Below are 19454 nucleotides of genomic sequence, written 5' to 3' on the forward strand. Positions count from 1 at the left end.
ATTAGTGTATATCCCTAAAAAGCTTAAGATGGCCTGAGCTCCCCCACATGCTTCAAATATCACAACTGCAAATTGCACACAGCATCCTTAATAGCTCCAACTCCTGCCCTGCCCTTACATCCATAAATACACCCTACAAACCCAATCATGAACTCAGAAGCACACAACAAAACCTTCTGCAGGTGACCAAGCCAAAAAAAAAAAATACTGGAAAAATATTTTATAGTCATTCATTTTCATACTTATGGACAATTTTCCATTGTCCCTTCACTCCACTACCAAAAGTGGCAAATTCAGAAAGCAACAAAAAATTCATTTCCAACATGCATGGCTATGTACTTGTCAGGAAATTACCTAATTCATTTTTCTTCTTCTCTCAATTAACATATCTGCCTGCTATCTGCCTACACTGTCTACATGTATTACTCTCTCTGCAGTTAATAGCTATGATATTAAATGCATCTTTGTTGTACTATGCCATGATATTACTCTGAATTCTTTTTTTTTTATTTTAGGCATTGCTACATTCCTTGTAAATAACTTAATGCTAACCAAATTTTTCAAATATATTTTTACTGCCTTCTCAAAATACTGTACTTTTGCTTTGTATATATTCATATTGTATATTTCTCTCTGTTTTTGTACTAAGTATCTTACAACTTAAATTGCTAGGTTTTTCTTATTTTTTAATTACTTTCCTGGAGCTTTTCTCCTTGGGTCGCCACTGAAAAAGGCTCTCTGGACCCAGTCGGACTAACCCGGTTAACAAATGTAAAAATAAAATAAATAAATAAACTGTTAGTAACTGAGACTTCTCTACCTCTAACCTTATCATATTTAATTTTTCCATAAACATTTCCATTTGCACCTTTTCTTGATTTGCATATTTCTCTGCTTTATACAGACTTTCATAGAATTTCCAAAATATTTCTAATACTTCTATAGGATCCCTTATCTTCCTTGTTATAGGCTCCCTAATCTTGGTGACAGCCCTTTCAACTTTCTGTTGCCCAAGTCGTTGTTCTAAAAGTTTTTGTGCTATAGAGTTATTATCAAAAACAGTTGCTTAACAGCAATCTTTCTAAACTCATCCATATTATCGAGGTAATCCCTTATTTTCTGTTTAGTATTCTGCAGTTACTTCTGTTCTTGTTCTGTGAGATCCCCTTATTTTGCAATACTTTAACATTTGTCATTCACTCTAAATAATTCTTGCTACTTCGTAACCATATCTGTCTTTCTTTTATTTTTCACCCCATTTTTAAATTCCAGTTTAATTTTATTCTATTCTCTAGCTATATTTTTAGAAGAAATGTTTATCTTCTCTAATAGTTCCTGAATAATTTCCACTATCCATTCCTTAAATTCCTCTCTTTTCAACAGATAGATGGGAAAGTGCCAGTGTCTCAGATTTATTTCATCATCTTCTGTTTTTACTTTAGTTGTTATTGGTGCATGATCTGAAGTAGTTATTGGGTGCATATCAAGACCTTCGGTTAAATGGTCATGTTCCTATGCAATGTAAATTTTGTCTAGCCTAGCTCAGTTTTGTATCTTGGGGAATAATATGTAAAGTCCAAAGTCCTAGTACTCAATTCACATCTTCCATGTCAAATATTTTCATACATTTCTTTAAAAATTGACCCTCCTTTGTTATATTTCCATTTTGTGCCCCCCAAACACACCTTCACAATTCAACGAACCAAGTACTTGCACAAACTCTGTACCAAAATAAGGAAACTACACTCCTTCGCTCCTCAAAAACATCCAGTAAAGAGACCGGTAACACTGGAATAACAGACTTTATTAATGAACTTAAGCTTCTTTGCGAGATTTTCGTCAGTTTAAAATTCACCAACTTCCTCAGAAACACTGAAAGCATAAAAATGGAAACAACGTCACTTAAAACACCACTCATTTAAATACCCTTTCATAATGATTAAAGCAATAAAACAAATTAACAACGTATAAAAATGCTAGAAATATTTAGAAAAAACATTGGAATACCACTGTATAAAAGTATGAAAAAACATGAAACATGATTCCCTCATACTAAATACAGTATATCTTACTTCTACTTGAAATAAAAATATATAATTAAAAATCATTATAAAAATCACAACATGTGAGTCCATGATGTCCCACTAGTTAAATCTACTAGTATTCTATTGAACAATAAATATATAATCCCTAGTACTGATAAAATTGAAATAAAGTGAAAACAACAATAAAATGAAATAGAATAAATAATGCTATGCCCTATCTCATGAGGCTCTTTAATCTCAATATGCAAGAAATAGACAACCTATCGTTGATACCCGGGTGGTGGCAGGCATCCAGTCTTAGTTGCCATAGCAGCTCTCTTCCCTCTAAAATGAGAGAATCAACGGCATCCCTGCCATCCGATCTAACATGATCAATGATAGTAAATCAGAAAAGGTGGGAAGGATTTTCCTTTACATGTTTTGCCAATGCATTTTCTACTTTACCTTTTCTAATTGTGTATGTATGTTCGTAGATACACTCATTTAGTTTTCTATCGGTCTTGCTGATGTAGAAAACTGGGCAATGAGAACACCGGGTTGAATAAACAACTCCTGAACTGGTACAATTGAATCTACCTTGAATAGTATATCTAAATTCTCTGATGACAAATGATGAGCCAACCATAATAAACTTACAATACCGGCACATGTTACATTTATACATGCCAGATCTTGCCAACATAGGCTCATACTGGGACTCCAAGATATTTTTTAGGTTTTTAGCCCTCCTGAATGTTATTTTGGGGAATTCCCTTGCATTTGTTCTACACAGCCCATCTTGCATGAGATAACTCCAATTCTTATAAATAATAGAAATAATATCCTTTACATCCACATTATATGTGAGAATAAGACTAAAGGGGTGGATTGTCTTGCTAGCTTTAACTGCTGGACTTGCATTCTTACTGGTATTGGAAGAATTTAATATGGGAACATAAAAACCTGACACCCGCTTATTATGGACTTCACAAACCAAGTCCAAAATTAGATCAGCCGGGTACCCTCTCCTTAAGAAAAGACTCCCCATGAATTTACATTCATTAACAAAATCACTATCTCGAGTCACCATTCTCGCAGCCCTCACCAGTTTCCCCTTAATGATCGATTTCTTTTGAGAAAAAGGGTGACAAATGCTAAATTGGAGGTAGCTGTTAGAGAATGTTTCTTTGCGGTGTATTCTAGCTATGTAACGATTAGTTTCCCTCTCTTTAGAAAGATCAACATCCAAATAAGAAATTCTGTCACTTTCCACATTGAAAGTGAATTTTATGAAATCAGTAGAAGAGTTGAAGTGATTTAAAAGTAAATCCACTGTAGTTATTTCTCCTTTTAGGATGATAAAAATATCATCCAAAAAGCGTGTATATAACAATACCTTTTCCTGAAACAGAGGATATGTAAATACATATTCCCTCTCCCAAAATGCCATCACCAAGTTCGCTACACTAGCACCGCATGGAGAACCCATAGGTACCCCGATTTTCTGTAAATAGTATTTGTTGTTAAAGGATACGTAATTGTTGGATAAAATTATATCCAGCAATTCGCTGACCAATTGTATTTCCTCCTTGGGTGCTCCTTTAACATTCATCAAAATCGGAATACAATCCAGTGCCACTATATGAGGGATAGAAAAATATAAATCCCTCACATCTATAGTTAAAAATAACTATCAGCTCTGTATTGGGTTTGCTTTACTCTTGACAAAAATGACCAAGAGACCTTGGAAATCTGAACTTCACTCGCTAAATATTAATTCAAAATAGAATCAACCACCTTAGCCCCTGCATAGGTTATGCTCCCTCTAGCACTAACCAATGGGCGCATAGGGGGGTCTTCAAGCTTTTTGTGACTTTTAGGAGAACCGAAAATTATAGAAATTTTAGGCGCTGGTATGGATATGTAATTAAATAAATGTAGATCTATTGTATTATTAATAAACATATCATTATAATAACCTGCAATTCTGGCAATGCCTATATTTAACTCATTCTTAGATATTTCCTTGTAAGTATCAGTAGACAAAATATCCTCCATTCTCCTGATATAATCACATTGGTTCATCACTACCAAGCCTCCCCCCTTATCAGGTGCTATTACTCTAACTGGTGCTTTACAAAGAAGATCCAAAAGATCTCTTTCTATCTTACTAATGTTAAACATTACATCATGGGATAAAGAGGGTGTGCATAATAGATGACGGATGTCCAGTTCACAAATCTGTTCAAACACTTCAAGTGATGGACATAAAGGAGGATTATAGGTACTAGGGATGTTAAAAACACCCAAATCTCTAGAACCCTGGCCCAACAAGAAGAGCAAATTTAACTTTCTGACAAATAACTTCAATTCCAGTAAAGTTTTAGCCAGATCCGCCCATTTAGTAGGGACACAATTGAGGCCCTTGGCTAATAATTCCACCAGTTCACTGGAAAAGTGAAAGTCAGAAAAGTTATAGATGTTGAAGTCCGAATCAGCATTGATAGTAATAACAAATGTCTTTCTAGAAAGCTGGACTTCTACATCCTGGGACTCATCTAATTCCTCCTGTTCCTGGATTTGTTCCTGGTCTTCCAGCCATGGTAGGAGGAATGATGAGAGGCTGAATTCTGAAAATTTGACTGGTCTGTCTCCTGGACAGTAAAGGAAGCTCACTGTTGTTGAGCCAAATGATCACTCCATCGAATTTCCTCTCCAGGTGATGAATTATAAGACTCCCCTTGGATGGTGACACTGGAATTTGCCCTCTCTTCCTTGATGGAGTTCCTAGTTCTTCCCAAATTACACACACTGGAAGCCAAATAATTACCTTGTGTGGTTTAGGATATGCCGTACCCTCCCCATAGGCTTTAGTGTCCCTTTTGAGTTTTTTTATTTTGTTAGCTGTGATTTTGTTGATATATTGGTCTACACTGTTGAATGACCTCTCATATTCGAAGAGGTAATGATGGAAATTCAAGTCGTTCTTGATTTTCACATCCAAATTGGTTATTTCTTTAGTTAAAATATCAGCTGCCTGTTGGTAATGGTCTTTAATCAAGTCCAACAGTTCAAACCATGCCTGTCGAACAACTGAATCAAGTCTGAAAGGAAAGTGGATTCCTCCACCAACCCCGTAGGGTATTGCCAGGACCCAAGACCTTTAGGGACCACTTTAGCTAGTTTACACTCATTAAAATAAGCCACTTTCAGCTTAATCTTTCTCAATTTCATCAGGCTCTGATCGAACATATTCAATTTAGATGGCAGATCTATAAATTCGGACATACCTGAAGTCTCCGTAGTTAACCCTTGATTATCCTGTAAGGAAACTGGGTGACTGAGCCACGTAGTAAGAGTGAAGGACTCCGACTGATTGTTGACAGTAGAACCAGCAGCAGTATTAGAATATAGTGGAACACTTTGCCTGGAATATATTTTCTGCATGATTTCACCTTGTATGCCCACACTGGGTACTAGATTAAGACCTTCCAGTCGGTTAGCTCCACCTGTGCTGCCATTGAGAGAGCCGTTATCTTCCAAATTGCCTGGTCGCCTAGTAGAATGAACTCTGTCCTGGTTGTCTCCAGAAACATTCGTATCTGGTGGCGGAATTGTGACGCTCGCTTCAGGGCTCCCTTGGGACTCCATAAAGCCATTGAAACAGTCCGATAAAGCATTTACCTTTTGGGTCAAAAGTTCCACTAGTTGAGTTAGACTAGGAGTTGTATCCTCCGAAGCAGTACCAGAAGGCAGTAAAGGGGTAGTATCCATCTCAAAACAAAACACTTCAACGAACCAAGTACTTGCACAAACTCTGTACCAAAATAAGGAAACTACACTCCTTCGCTCCTCAAAAACATCCAGTAAAGAGACCAGTAACACTGGAATAACAGACTTTATTAACAAACTTAAGCTTCTTTGCGAGCTTTTCATCAATTTAAAATTCACCAACTTCCTCAGAAACACTGAAAGCATAAAAACGGAAACAACGTCACTTAAAACACCACTCATTTAAATACCCTTTCATAATGATTAAAGCAATAAAACAAATTAACAACATATAAAAACGCTAGAAATATTTAGAAAAAACTTTGGAATGCCACTGTATAAAAGTATGAAAAAACATGAAACATGATTCCCTTGTACTAAATACAGTATATCTTACTTCTGCTTGAAATAAAAATATATAATTAAAAATCATTATAAAAATAGCAACACGTGAGTCCATGATATCCCACTAGTTAAATCTACTAGTATTCTATTGAACAATAAATATATAATCCCTAGTACTGATAAAATTGAAATAAAGTGAAAACAAAAATAAAATGAAATAGAATAAATAATGCTATGCCCTATCTCATGAGGCTCTTTAATCTCAATATGCAAGAAATAGACAACCTATCATTGATACCCGGGTGGTGGCAGGCATCCAGTCTTAGTTGCCATAGCAGCTCCCTTCCCTCTAAAATGAGAGAATCAACGGCACCCCTGCCATGTGATCTAACATGATCAATGATAGTAAATCAGAAAAGGTGGGAAGGATTTTCATTTACGTGTTCCTATCTTTCACACACAACATTGCCCAAGCCAGAGATAATAATAAACTCGTATCAGCTCTATTCCTTGACCTACCCAAAGCATTTGATACCATTTCCCATCCCATCTTTCTAAACAAACTTTCCAAGCTACAACTCTCTACCTCCAGTATCTCCTGGTTTAACAGCTACCTTTCAAACAGATATCAGTCCTTCAGATGGCAAACATCCTTCTCCTCTTTCCGTCTCATTTAGATTAAGATTCTCCAGGGTTCTATCCTGGGCCCCCCTACTTTTTAATATATTTAAAAAAACCTCCATGTCTCCTGCCCCCACTGTAGCTTAATATAGTATGCAGACAATTCCACAATTATTAACACCACTGACAGTATACAAAATCTCTACACTGTCACTCAACAATCTCTGCACCTTGTACAACAATGGCAAACTGAAAACAACCTGCTTCTCAACCCCAAAAGACCAAGCTTCTCCTTTTCCTTCCAGAAAACCTCAATCCAGCTAAAGACAACTTCACCATCTCATCCTTAGATAATACAATTATCACCACTGACTCAAACACCAAATTGCTTGGTGTTACTATAGGCAACCAATTAAAATTCAACCTACATATCTTAAACGGTATCAAAAAGTTCATTCAAAAACTAGGTCTTCTATACTGCAACAACAAATATATAGCTAACAAATCTAGACCTGTACTGGCTTAAACATTCATTCTACCATCCCTGCTATATGTTGCTCCCATACTTGTTAACCTCCAAAATAATCTCTTAACCAAACTATAAACCACCTATAAGAAGATAGCAAGATTTACAGCCAGTAATAGCTACAAATCCCATTAGTGTATATCCCTAAAAAGCTTAAGATGGCCTGAGCTCCCCCACATGCTTCAAATATCACAACTGCAAATTGCACACAGCATCCTTAATAGCTCCAACTCCTGCCCTGCCCTTACATCCATAAATACACCCTACAAACCCAATCATGAACTCAGAAGCACACAACAAAACCTTCTGCAGGTGACCAAGCCAAAAAAAAAAAATACTGGAAAAATATTTTATAGCATTCATTTTCATACTAATGGACAATTTTCCACTGTCCCTTCGCTCCACTACCAAAAGTGGCAAATTCAGAAAGCAACAAAAAATGAATTTCCAACATGCATGGCTATGTACTTGTCAGGAAATTACCTAATTCATTTTTCTTCTTCTCTCAATTAACATATCTGCCTGCTATCTGCCTACACTGTCTACATGTATTACTCTCTCTGTAGTTAATAGCTATGATATTAAATGCATCTTTGTTGTACTATGCCATGATATTACTCTGAATTCTTTTTTTTTATTTTAGGCATTGCTACATTCCTTGTAAATAACTTAATGCTAACCAAATTTTTCAAATATAGTTTTACTGCCTTCTCAAAATACTGTACTTTTGCTTTGTATATATTCATATTGTATATTTCTCTCTGTTTTTGTACTGTTAAGTATCTTACAACTTAAATTGCTAGGTTTTTCTTATTTTTCAATTACTTTCCTGGAGCTTTTCTCCTTGGGTCGCCACTGAAAAAGGCTCTCTGGACCCAGTCGGACTAACCCAGTTAACAGATGTAAAAATAAAATAAATAAATAAACTGTTAGTAACTGAGACTTCTCTATCTCTAACCTTAGCATATTTAATTTTTCCATCAACATTTCCATTTGCACCTTTTCTTGATTTGCATATTTCTCTGCTTTATTTCATAGAATTTCCAAAATATTTCTAATACTTCTATAGGATCCCTTATCTTCCTTGTTATAGGCTCCCTAATCTTGGTGACAGCCCTTTCTACTTTCTGTTGCCCAAGTCGTTGTTCTAAAAGTTTTTGTGCTCTAGAGTTATTATCAACAACAGTTGCTTAACAGCAATCTTTCTGAACTCATCCATATTATCGAGGTAATCCCTTATTTTCTGTTTAGTATTCTGCAGTTACTTCTGTTCTTGTTCTGTGAGATCCCCTTATTTTGCAATACTTTAACATTTGTCATTCACTCTAAATAATTAGTGTTACTTTGTAACCATATCTGTCTTTCTTTTATTTTTTACCCCATTTTTAAATTCCAGTTTAATTTTATCCCATTCTCTAGCTATATTTTTAAAAGAAATGTTTATCTTCTCTAATAGTTCCTGAATAATTTCCACTACCCATTCCTTAAATTCCTGTCTTTTCAACAGATAGATGGGAAAGTGCCAGTGTCTCAGATTTATTTCATCATCTTCTGTTTTTACTTTAGTTGTTATTGGTGCATGATCTGAAATAGTTATTGGGTGCATATCAAGACCTTCGGTTAAATGCTCATGTTCCTATGCAATGTAAATTTTGTCTAGCCTAGCTCAGTTTTTGTATCTTGGGGAATAATATGTAAATTCCAAAGTCCTAGTACTCAATTCACATCTTCCATGTCAAATATTTTCATACATTTCTTTAAAAATTGACCCTCCTTTGTTATATTTCCATTTTGAGCCCCCCAGACACACCTTCACAATTCAACGAACCAAGTACTTGCACAAACTCTGTACCAAAATAAGGAAACTACACTCCTTCGCTCCTCAAAAACATCCAGTAAAGAGACCGGTAACACTGGAATAACAGACTTTATTAATGAACTTAAGCTTCTTTGCGAGCTTTTCGTCAGTTTAAAATTCACCAACTTCCTCAGAAACACTGAAAGCATAAAAATGGAAACAACGTCACTTAAAACACCACTCATTTAAATACCCTTTCATAATGATTAAAGCAATAAAACAAATTAACAACGTATAAAAACGCTAGAAATATTTAGAAAAAACATTGGAATACCACTGTATAAAAGTATGAAAAAACATGAAACATGATTCCCTCGTACTAAATACAGTATATCTTACTTCTACTTGAAATAAAAATATATAATTAAAAATCATTATAAAAATCACAACACGTGAGTCCATGATATCCCACTATTTTAATCTAATAGTATTCTATTGAACAATAAATATATAATCCCTAGTACTGATAAAATTGAAATAAAGTGAAAACAACAATAAAATGAAATAGAATAAGTAATGCTATGCCCTATCTCATGAGGCTCTTTAATCTCAATATGCAAGAAATAGACAACCTATGGTTGATACCTGGGTGGTGGCAGGCATCCAGTCTTAGTTGCCATAGCATCTCCCTTCCCTCTAAAATGAGAGAATCAACGGCACCCCTGCCATGTGATCTAACATGATCAATGATAGTAAATGAGAAAAGGTGGGAAGGATTTTCCTTTACATGTTTTGCCAATGCATTTTCTACTTTACCTTTTCTAATTGTGTATGTATGTTCGTAGATACACTCATTTAGATTTCTATCGGTCTTGCCGATGTAGAAAACTGGGCAATGAGAACACTGGGCTGAATAAACAACTCCTGAACTGGTACAATTGAATCTACCTTGAATAGTATATCTAAATTCTCTGATGACAAAAGATGAGCCAACCATAATAAACTTACAATACCGGCACATGTTACATTTATACATGCCAGATCTTGCCAACATAGGCTCATACTGGGACTGTAAGATTTTTTTTAGGTTTTTAGCCCTCCTGAATGTTATTTTGGGGCATTCCCTTGCATTTGTTCTACACAGCCCATCTTGCACGAGATAACTCCAATTCTTATAAATAATAGAAATAATATCCTTTACATCCACATTATATGTGAGAATAAGACTAAAGGGGTGGATTGTCTTGCTAGCTTTAACTGCTGGACTTGTATTTTCACTGGTATTGGAAGAATTTAATATGGGAACATAGAAACCTGACACCCGCTTATTATGGACTTCACAAACCAAGTCCAAAATTAGATCAGCCGGGTACCCTCTCCTTAAGAAAAGACTCTCCATGAATTTACATTCATTAACAAAATCACTATCTTGAGTCACCATTCTCGCAGCCCTCACCAGTTGTCCCTTAATGATCGATTTCTTTTGAGAAAAAGGGTGATAACTGCTAAATTGGAGGTAGCTGTTAGAGAATGTTTCTTTGCGGTGTATTCTAGCTATGTAATGATTAGTTTCCCTCTCTTTAAAAAGATCAACATCCAAATAAGAAATTCTGTCACTTTCCACGTTGAAAGTGAATTTTAGGAAATCAGTAGAAGAGTTGAAGTGATTTAAAAGTAAATCCACTGTAGTTATTTCTCCTTTTAGGATGATAAAAATATAATCCAAAAAGCGTGTATATAACAATATCTTTTCCTGAAACAGTGGATATGTAAATACATATTCCCTCTCCCAAAATGCCATCACCAAGTTCGCTACACTAGCACCGCATGGAGAACCCATAGGTACCCCGATTTTCTGCAAATAGTATTTGTTGTTAAAGGATACATAATTGTTGGATAAAATTATATCCAGCAATTCGCTGACCAATTGTATTTCCTCCTTGGGTGCTCCTTTAACATTCATCAAAATCGGAATCCAATCCAGTGCCACTGTATGAGGGATAGAAGAATATAAATCCCTCACATCTATAGTTAAAAAATAACTATCAACTCTGTATTGGGTTTGCTTTACTCTTGACAAAAATGATCAAGAGTCCTTTGAAATCTGAACTTCACTCGCTACATATTTCTTCAAAATAGAATCAACCACCTTAGCCCCTGCATAGGTTATGCTCCCTCAAGCACTAACCAACGGGCGCATAGGCATTTCTTCAAGCTTTTTGTGACTTTTAGGAGAACCGAAAATTATAGGAATTTTAGGCGCTGGTATAGATATGTAATTAAATAAATGTAGATCTATTGTATTATTAATAAACATATCGTTATAATAACCTGCAATTCTAACAATGCCTATATTTAACTCGTTCTTAGATATTTCCTTGTAAGTATCAGCAGACAAAATATCCTCCATTCTCCTGATATAATCACATTGGTTCATCACTACAAAGCCTCCCCCCTTATCAGGTGCCATTACTCTAACTGGTGCTTTACAAAGAAGATCCAAAAGATCTCTTTCTATCTTACTAATGTTAAATATTACATCATGGGATAAAGAGGGTGTGCATAATAAATGACGGATGTCCAGTTCACAAATCTGTTCAAACACTTCAAGTGATGGACATAAAGGAGGATTATAGGTACTAGGGATGTTAAAAACACCCAAATCTCTAGAACCCTGGCCCAACAAGAAGGGCAAATTTAACTTTCTGACAAATAACTTCAATTCCATTAAAGTTTTAGCCAGATCTGCCCTTTTAGTAGGGACGAAATTGAGGCTCTTGGCTAATAATTTCACCAGTTCATTGGAAAAGTGAAAGTCAGAAAGTTATAGATGTTGAAGTCCGAATCAGCATTGATAGTAATAACAAATGTCTTTCTAGAAAGCTGGACTTCTACATCCTGGGACTCATCTAATTCCTCCTGTTCCTGGATTTGTTCCTGGTCTTCCGGCCCTGGTAGGAGGAATGATGAGCGGCTGAATTTTGAAAATTTGACTGGTCTGTCTCCTGGACAGTAAAGGAAGCTCGCTGTTGTTGAGCCAAACGATCACTCCATCAAATTTCCTCTCCAGGTGATGAATTATCGGACTCCCCTTGGATGGTGACACTGGAATTTGCCCTCTCTTCCTTGATGGAGTTCCTAGTTCTTCCCAAATTACACACACTGGAAGCCAAATAATTACCTTCTGAAGGGGGCAGTTTAGAATATGCCGTACCCTCCCCATAGGCTTTAATGTCCCTTTTGAGTTTTTTTTATTTTGTTAGCTGTGATTTTGTTGATATATTGGACTATACTGTTAAATGACCTCTCATATTCGAAGAGGTAACAATGGAAATTTAAGTTGTTCTTGATTTCCACATCCAAATTGGTTATTTCTTAAGTTAAAATATCAGCCGCCTGTTGGTAATGGTCTTTAATGAAGTTCAACATTTCAAACCATGCCTGTTGAGCAACTGAATCAAATCTGAATGGAAAGTGGATCCCTCCACCAACCCCATAGGGTATTGCCAGGACCTAAGACCTTTAGGGACCACTTTAGCTAGTTTACACTCATTAAAATAAGCCACTTCCAGCTTAATCTTTCTCAATTTCATCAGGCTCTGATTGAACATATTCAATTTAAATGGCAGATCTATAAATTCGGACATACCTGAAGTCTCCGTAATTAACCCTTGATTATCCTGTAAGGAAACTGGGCGACTGAGCCACGTAGTAAGATTGAAGGACTCCGACTGATTGTTGACAGTAGAACCAGCAGCAATATTAGAATATAGTGGAACACTTCACCTGGAATATATGTTCTGCATGATTTCACCTTGTATGCCCACACCGGGTATTGGGTTAAGACCTTCCAGTAGGTTAGCTCCACCTGTGCTGCCATTGAGAGAGCCGTTATCTTCCAAATTGCCTGGTCGCCTAGTAGAATGAACTCTGTCCTGGTTGTCTCCAGAAACATTTGTATCTGGTGGTGGAATTGTGACACTCGCTTCAGGGCTCCCTTGGGACTCCATAAAGCCGTTGAAATGGTCCGATAAAGTATTTACCTTTTGGGTCAAAAGTTCCACTAGTTGAGTTAGACTAGGAGTTATATCCTCTGAAGCAGTACCAGAATGCAGTAAAGGGTTAGTATCCATCTCAAAACAAAACACTTCAATGAACCAAGTACTTGCACAAACTCTGTACCAAAATAAGGAAACTACACTCCTTCGCTCCTCAAAAACATCCAGTAAAGAGACCGGTAACACTGGAATAACAGACTTTATTAATGAACTTAAGCTTCTTTGTGAGCTTTTCGTCAATTTAAAATTCACCAACTTCCTCAGAAACACTGAAAGCATAAAAATGGAAACAACGTCACTTAAAACACCACTCATTTAAATACCCTTTCATAATGACTAAAGCAATAAAACAAATTAACAACGTATAAAAATGCTAGAAATATTTAGAAAAAATATTGGAATACCACTGTATAAAAGTATGAAAAAACATGAAACATGATTCCCTCATACTAAATACACTATATCTTACTTCTGCTTGAAATAAAAATATATAATTAAAAATCATTATAAAAATCACAACATGTGAGTCCATGATGTCCCACTAGTTAAATCTAATAGTATTCTATTGAACAATAAATATATAATCCCTAGTACTGATAAAATTGAAATAAAGTGAAAACAACAATAAAATGAAATAGAATAAATAATGCTATGCCCTATCTCATGAGGCTCTTTAATCTCAATATGCAAGAAATAGACAACCTATTGTTGATACCCGGGTGGTGGCAGGCATCCAGTCTTAGTTGCCATAGCAGCTCTCTTCCCTCTAAAATGAGAGAATCAACGGCATCCCTGCCATCCGATCTAACATGATCAATGATAGTAAATCAGAAAAGGTGGGAAGGATTTTCCTTTACGTGTTCCTGTCTTTCACACACAACATTGCCAAAGCCAGAGATAATAATAAACTCATATCAGCTCTATTCCTTGACCTACCCAAAGCATTTGATACCATTTCCCATCCCATCTTTCTAAACAAACTTTCCAACCTACAACTCTCTACCTCCAGTACCTCCTGGTTTAAGAGCTACCTTTCAAACAGATATCAGTCCTTCAGATGGCAAACATCCTTCTCCTCTTTCCGTCTCATTTAGATTAGGATTCCCCAGGGTTCTATCCTGGGCCCCCCTACTTTTTAATATATTTAAAAAAAACCTCCATGTCTCCTGCCCCCACTGTACCTTAATATAGTACGCAGACAATTCCACAATTATTAACACCACTGACAGTATACAAAATCTCTACACTGTCACTCAACAATCTCTGCACCTTGTACAACAATGGCTAACTGAAAACAACCTGCTTCTCAACCCCAAAAGACCAAGCTTCTCCTTTTCCTTCCAGAAAACCTCAATCCAGCTAAAGACAACTTCACCATCTCATCCTTAGATAATACAATTATCACCACCAACTCAAACACCAAATTGCTTGGCGTTACTATAGGCAACCAATTAAAATTCGACCTACATATCTTAAGCGGTATCAAAAAGTTCATTCAAAATCTCGGTCTTCTATACTGCAACAACAAATATACAGCTAACAAATCTAGACCTGTACTGGCTTAAACATTCATTCTACCATCCCTGCTATATGTTGCTCTCATACTTTTTAACCTCCAAAATAATCTCTTAACCAAACTAGAAACCACCTATAAGAAGATAGCAAGATTTGCAGCCAGTAATAGCTACAAATCCCATTAGTGTATATCCCTAAAAAGCTTAAGATGGCCTGAGCTCCCCCACATGCTTCAAATATCACAACTGCAAATTGCACACAGCATCCTTAATAGCTCCAACTCCTGCCTTGCCCTTACATCCATAAATACACCCTACAAACCCAATCATGAACTCAGAAGCACACAACAAAATCTTCTGCAGGTGACCAAGCCAAAAAAAAAAAAAATACTGGAAAAATATTTTATAGTCATTCAATTTCATACTTATGGACAATTTTCCATTGTCCCTTCGCTCCACTACCAAAAGTGGCAAATTCAGAAAGCAACAAAAAATTCATTTCCAACATGCATGGCTATGTACTTGTCAGGAAATTACCTAATTCATTTTTCTTCTTCTCTCAATTAACATATCTGCCTGCTATCTGCCTACACTGTCTACATGTATTCCTCTCTCTGTAGTTAATAGCTATGATATTAAATGCATCTTTGTTGTACTATGCCATGATATTACTCTGAATTCTTTTTTTTTTATTTTAGGCATTGCTACATTCCTTGTAAATAACTTAATGCTAACCAAATTTTTCAAATATATTTTTACTGCCTTCTCAAAATACTGTACTTTTGCTTTGTATATATTCATATTGTATACTTCTCTCTGTTTTTGTACTGTTAAGTATCTTACAACTTAAATTGCTAGGTTTTTCTTATTTTTTAATTACTTTCCTGGAGCTTTTCTCCTCGGGTCTCCACTGAAAAAGGCTCTCTGGACCCAGTCGAACTAACCCAGTTAACAAATGTAAAAATAAAATAAATAAATAAACTGTTAGTAACTGAGCCTTCTCTACCTCTAACCTTAGCATATTTAATTTTTCCATAAACATTTCCATTTGCACCTTTTCTTGATTTGCATATTTCTCTGCTTTATACAGACTTTCGTAGAATTTCCAAAATATTTCTAATACTTCTATAGGATCCCTTATCTTCCTTGTTATAGGCTCCCTAATCTTGGTGACAGCCCTTTCTACTTTCTGTTGCCCAAGTCGTTGTTCTAAAAGTTTTTGTGCTCTAGAGTTATTATCAACAACAGTTGCTTAACAGCAATCTTTCTAAACTCATCCATATTATCGAGGTAATCCCTTATTTTCTGTTTAGTATTCTGCAGTTACTTCTGTTCTTGTTCTGTGAGATCCCCTTATTTTGCAATACCTTAACATTTGTCATTCACTCTAAATAATTCTTGTTACTTCGTAACCATATCTGTCTTTCTTTTATTTTTCACCCCATTTTTAAATTCCAGTTTAATTTTATTCTATTCTCTAGCTATATTTTTAGAAGAAATGTTTATCTTCTCTAATAGTTCCTGAATAATTTCCACTACCCATTCCTTAAATTCCTCTCTTTTCAACAGATAGATAGGAAAGTGCCAGTGTCTCAGATTTATTTCATCATCTTCTGTTTTTACTTTAGTTGTTATTGGTGCATGATCTGAAATAGTTACTGGGTGCATATCAAGACCTTCAGTTAAATGCTCATGTTCCTATGAAATGTAAATTTTGTCTAGCCTAGCTCAGTTTTTGTATCTTGGGGAATAATATGTAAATTCCAAAGTCCTAGTACTGAAGTCACATCTTCCATGTCAAATATTTTCATACATTTCTTTAAAATTTGACCCTCCTTTGTTATATTTCCATTTTGAGCCCCCAGACACACCTTCACAATTGCAAATCAAATTCTAGTCCCTACCTCTAAGTAATATTTCTTGCTGAAAGCTTTTTATTTCTCCCAGAATATTCTTAAGCTCCATTATACCAGTTTTCATTGGAATATGAATACATGCAAGTGTAATCCTCCTCCCTTGCCAATAGGCCATTAGTACTACAAATCTACCATTATTGTCTTTTTTGTCCTCTCCTATTACTATTGGAGCTCCTGTTGCAATTAATATAAGTACTCCTCTCTTCCTTTGTCCCAGGTATTCAACTGAATAATCATCCTGAAAACCTTTATCAAAGTCACATGTTCATTTCTTTTCAAGTGTGTCTACTGTAGCATAGCTATTTGCACTTTATATTTTTAATATAGTTCACTACCCTTTCTTTTTTGTATTTATCTGTGAGACCATTAACATTTAATGACATTATAAAAAGTATCATATTCATTAGAAATTAGTATTCCCACTTTTTTGTTAAATGTCTAGTTCCAGCTTTTGTGTTACATGCACATACTGTTTGGCAGGTTAAACTTTTATATAGTTGTTTCTTGTCATCTCTACTGGAGCCTATGTCACATATTACAGAACTTTTTGTTTTACTGGAAACCTTCAAACAAATATATACATGCACACCCAATACCCCATAAAACCTATTAACTTAATAATAACACACAAAACTATGCACATCTTCAAATATTGAAATTTTACCCTCCTAATAGAAATGAATGTTTCATACTGACAGTTACACATACAGATGTGAGCTAACCTAAACGAAAGGTTATCCATGCTAAGATGCATGGTACAGCCTGTGGTTCTATTAAGTGTTCTCTAATTTTGGTTTATGGTTATAGCTGTCTCAGCTTGGAAAACACCCGAATGCTTTCAGAAAACATTTTCTCAAACCCATTTCTCTTTATCAGATTGTCTGCTAGAGACATGAGAACTGACACAGAACTGTTTTATTAGAAAAAAAGCCTTATAATATGCAATGTTCTATCTGATTTACTTGTTTTCTATTAAAACTTGTTAACAGATTAAGATAATGGCCTTAACCCAGTCATTGCTTATGCAAGAATGATTAAAAGCACTCTAATTTTTCTTTTGTCATGCTCTTTTAACCAGATTTTTTTTACATTGCAGTCCTTAAAACTGAGGAAGGAGAAAGAGAGAAGTAGGGAAAAAAAAAAACAGGAGCAACTATTTACATTAGCATCCCCATTACATGTAAAATAACTGAGAACACTTTATAACATGTAAAGAAAATCATGCACTATTTAAATAGTGCTGTTAAGAAAAACATAGTTTTACTTAGAGTTAACTTTCTCCCCCCTCTTCCCCTCTCCTGAGTATTTTTTTTCTGAACAATAATGACAGGAAGAAGGGCATATGCTTTAGAGTCCCCTACAAGTTTAACAAAGTCCAGATAAGTCCATTATTTCCAGATTTTCTTGTTCTGCCATGTTTTACAAGTATAATTATTGCTTTGTAATACCACATTTGTCAATTTCCAAGTTACTGATTTTATTCTCCAAATGTTAATGATCAGAATCCCCTACAAGTTTAACAAAGTCCAAGAAAGTAAAATATTTCCAGATTTTCTTTTTCTATTCCTGTTCATCTCCATCTCCCAAACCCTGTCTTTGCTTCATTTCCAATGTGCTCTAAAGTCTAGTTAATTCCTACGCTTTATTTTCACTCTCTCAAGCATTTTCCTTTAAAAAAATAGAAAAGATTTCACTGGCACAGTCTCTCTGTGGTCTTTATTACCAGAAGAACAATAAGCAGAATCTCCTTCTGTTTCACAGCTCACTTTTTGTTGGACAAACTTTTGTATTACTTCCTTAGCATGTATCAAAAATGGTTTTGTTCCTCCAGGGAAAAATATTTTGCAGACAGCTAGGTAAAGCAGTTTGAATCTTACACCTGATTCTTGACATTTCCTGAATAATAGAATAAATTTACTCCACAAACACTGTGCTGTCTCCCATTTTAGTACTTTATCCTAATGCCACAGTTTTGTCAGAATCATCTCATTCTGCTGGTAAGATTGCATCTTTACTATTAAAAGTCTAGGTTGTTTTCTCATAGTCAGGTTTAGAGCATACACACTATGTGCAGTTTCAATTAGCAATTCCTGCTGTGGAATACATAAAATTAATGTAGTCTGTTCCTTCTAGCTTCTGGGTAGAGCAGAAAATCTCACATTTTCCCTACATGCTATGTCCTCTACTTCTATTATTTTTTGAAACATCTCTTCTTGTGCAGTCTCCTACTCAGCCAGCCTTTTCTTCATTTCGACCTCAATGTTTTGCAGTTTTATCATATTAAATGAATATCTATTTAAAGCTTCTTCCATTTTTCCAGCCTTTTATTGTTTGAGTTGATATACTCCATCACTGTTTCATTTATTTTAGTCAGGTCTATGTGCAGTTGCCTTATACTTTCCTCTAGGTTACTGGAAGTCATGTCTGGAGCTTGTACTGCTTTTTGCTGAACAGCTGCAGTACTTTTCCCAGCCAGTGTGTTTTCATCACCTTTTGTAGCCGATTTTCCATCAATTCCTCTGTATTTCTTTCTCCCTGGCATCCAGGCAGTGCACTTACTAGCCAGTTACTGAAATTTACCCAGAAATCTAGGTCCACTGGCTTTCTCTGCTGAATTTTTCCTTTCATACTGGGAGAGCTAGAATTAAGCTGTTACTCAATGTTTAGCCATTTTAAAAGTCCATCTTGGGTAGATCCAGCTTTGACTTTTTCTAATTCTATCAACCAGCTGGTTAATGAGGGTTACAGAACTATAGGTTGTATAAAAAGATTTATAAAGTCTAGGAAATCAGAAATTATGAAGTCATTGTTTGTTAATTACATTAGACCCAAACCTTAGTATTGAATAACAATATTGAAACCTTAGAAGAAAACAAGCTTG

This window comes from Protopterus annectens, chromosome 11.part0 (assembly GCF_019279795.1).
Source record: "Protopterus annectens isolate FY-2018-M chromosome 11.part0, PAN1.0, whole genome shotgun sequence".
Classification (NCBI taxonomy): domain Eukaryota; kingdom Metazoa; phylum Chordata; order Ceratodontiformes; family Protopteridae; genus Protopterus; species Protopterus annectens.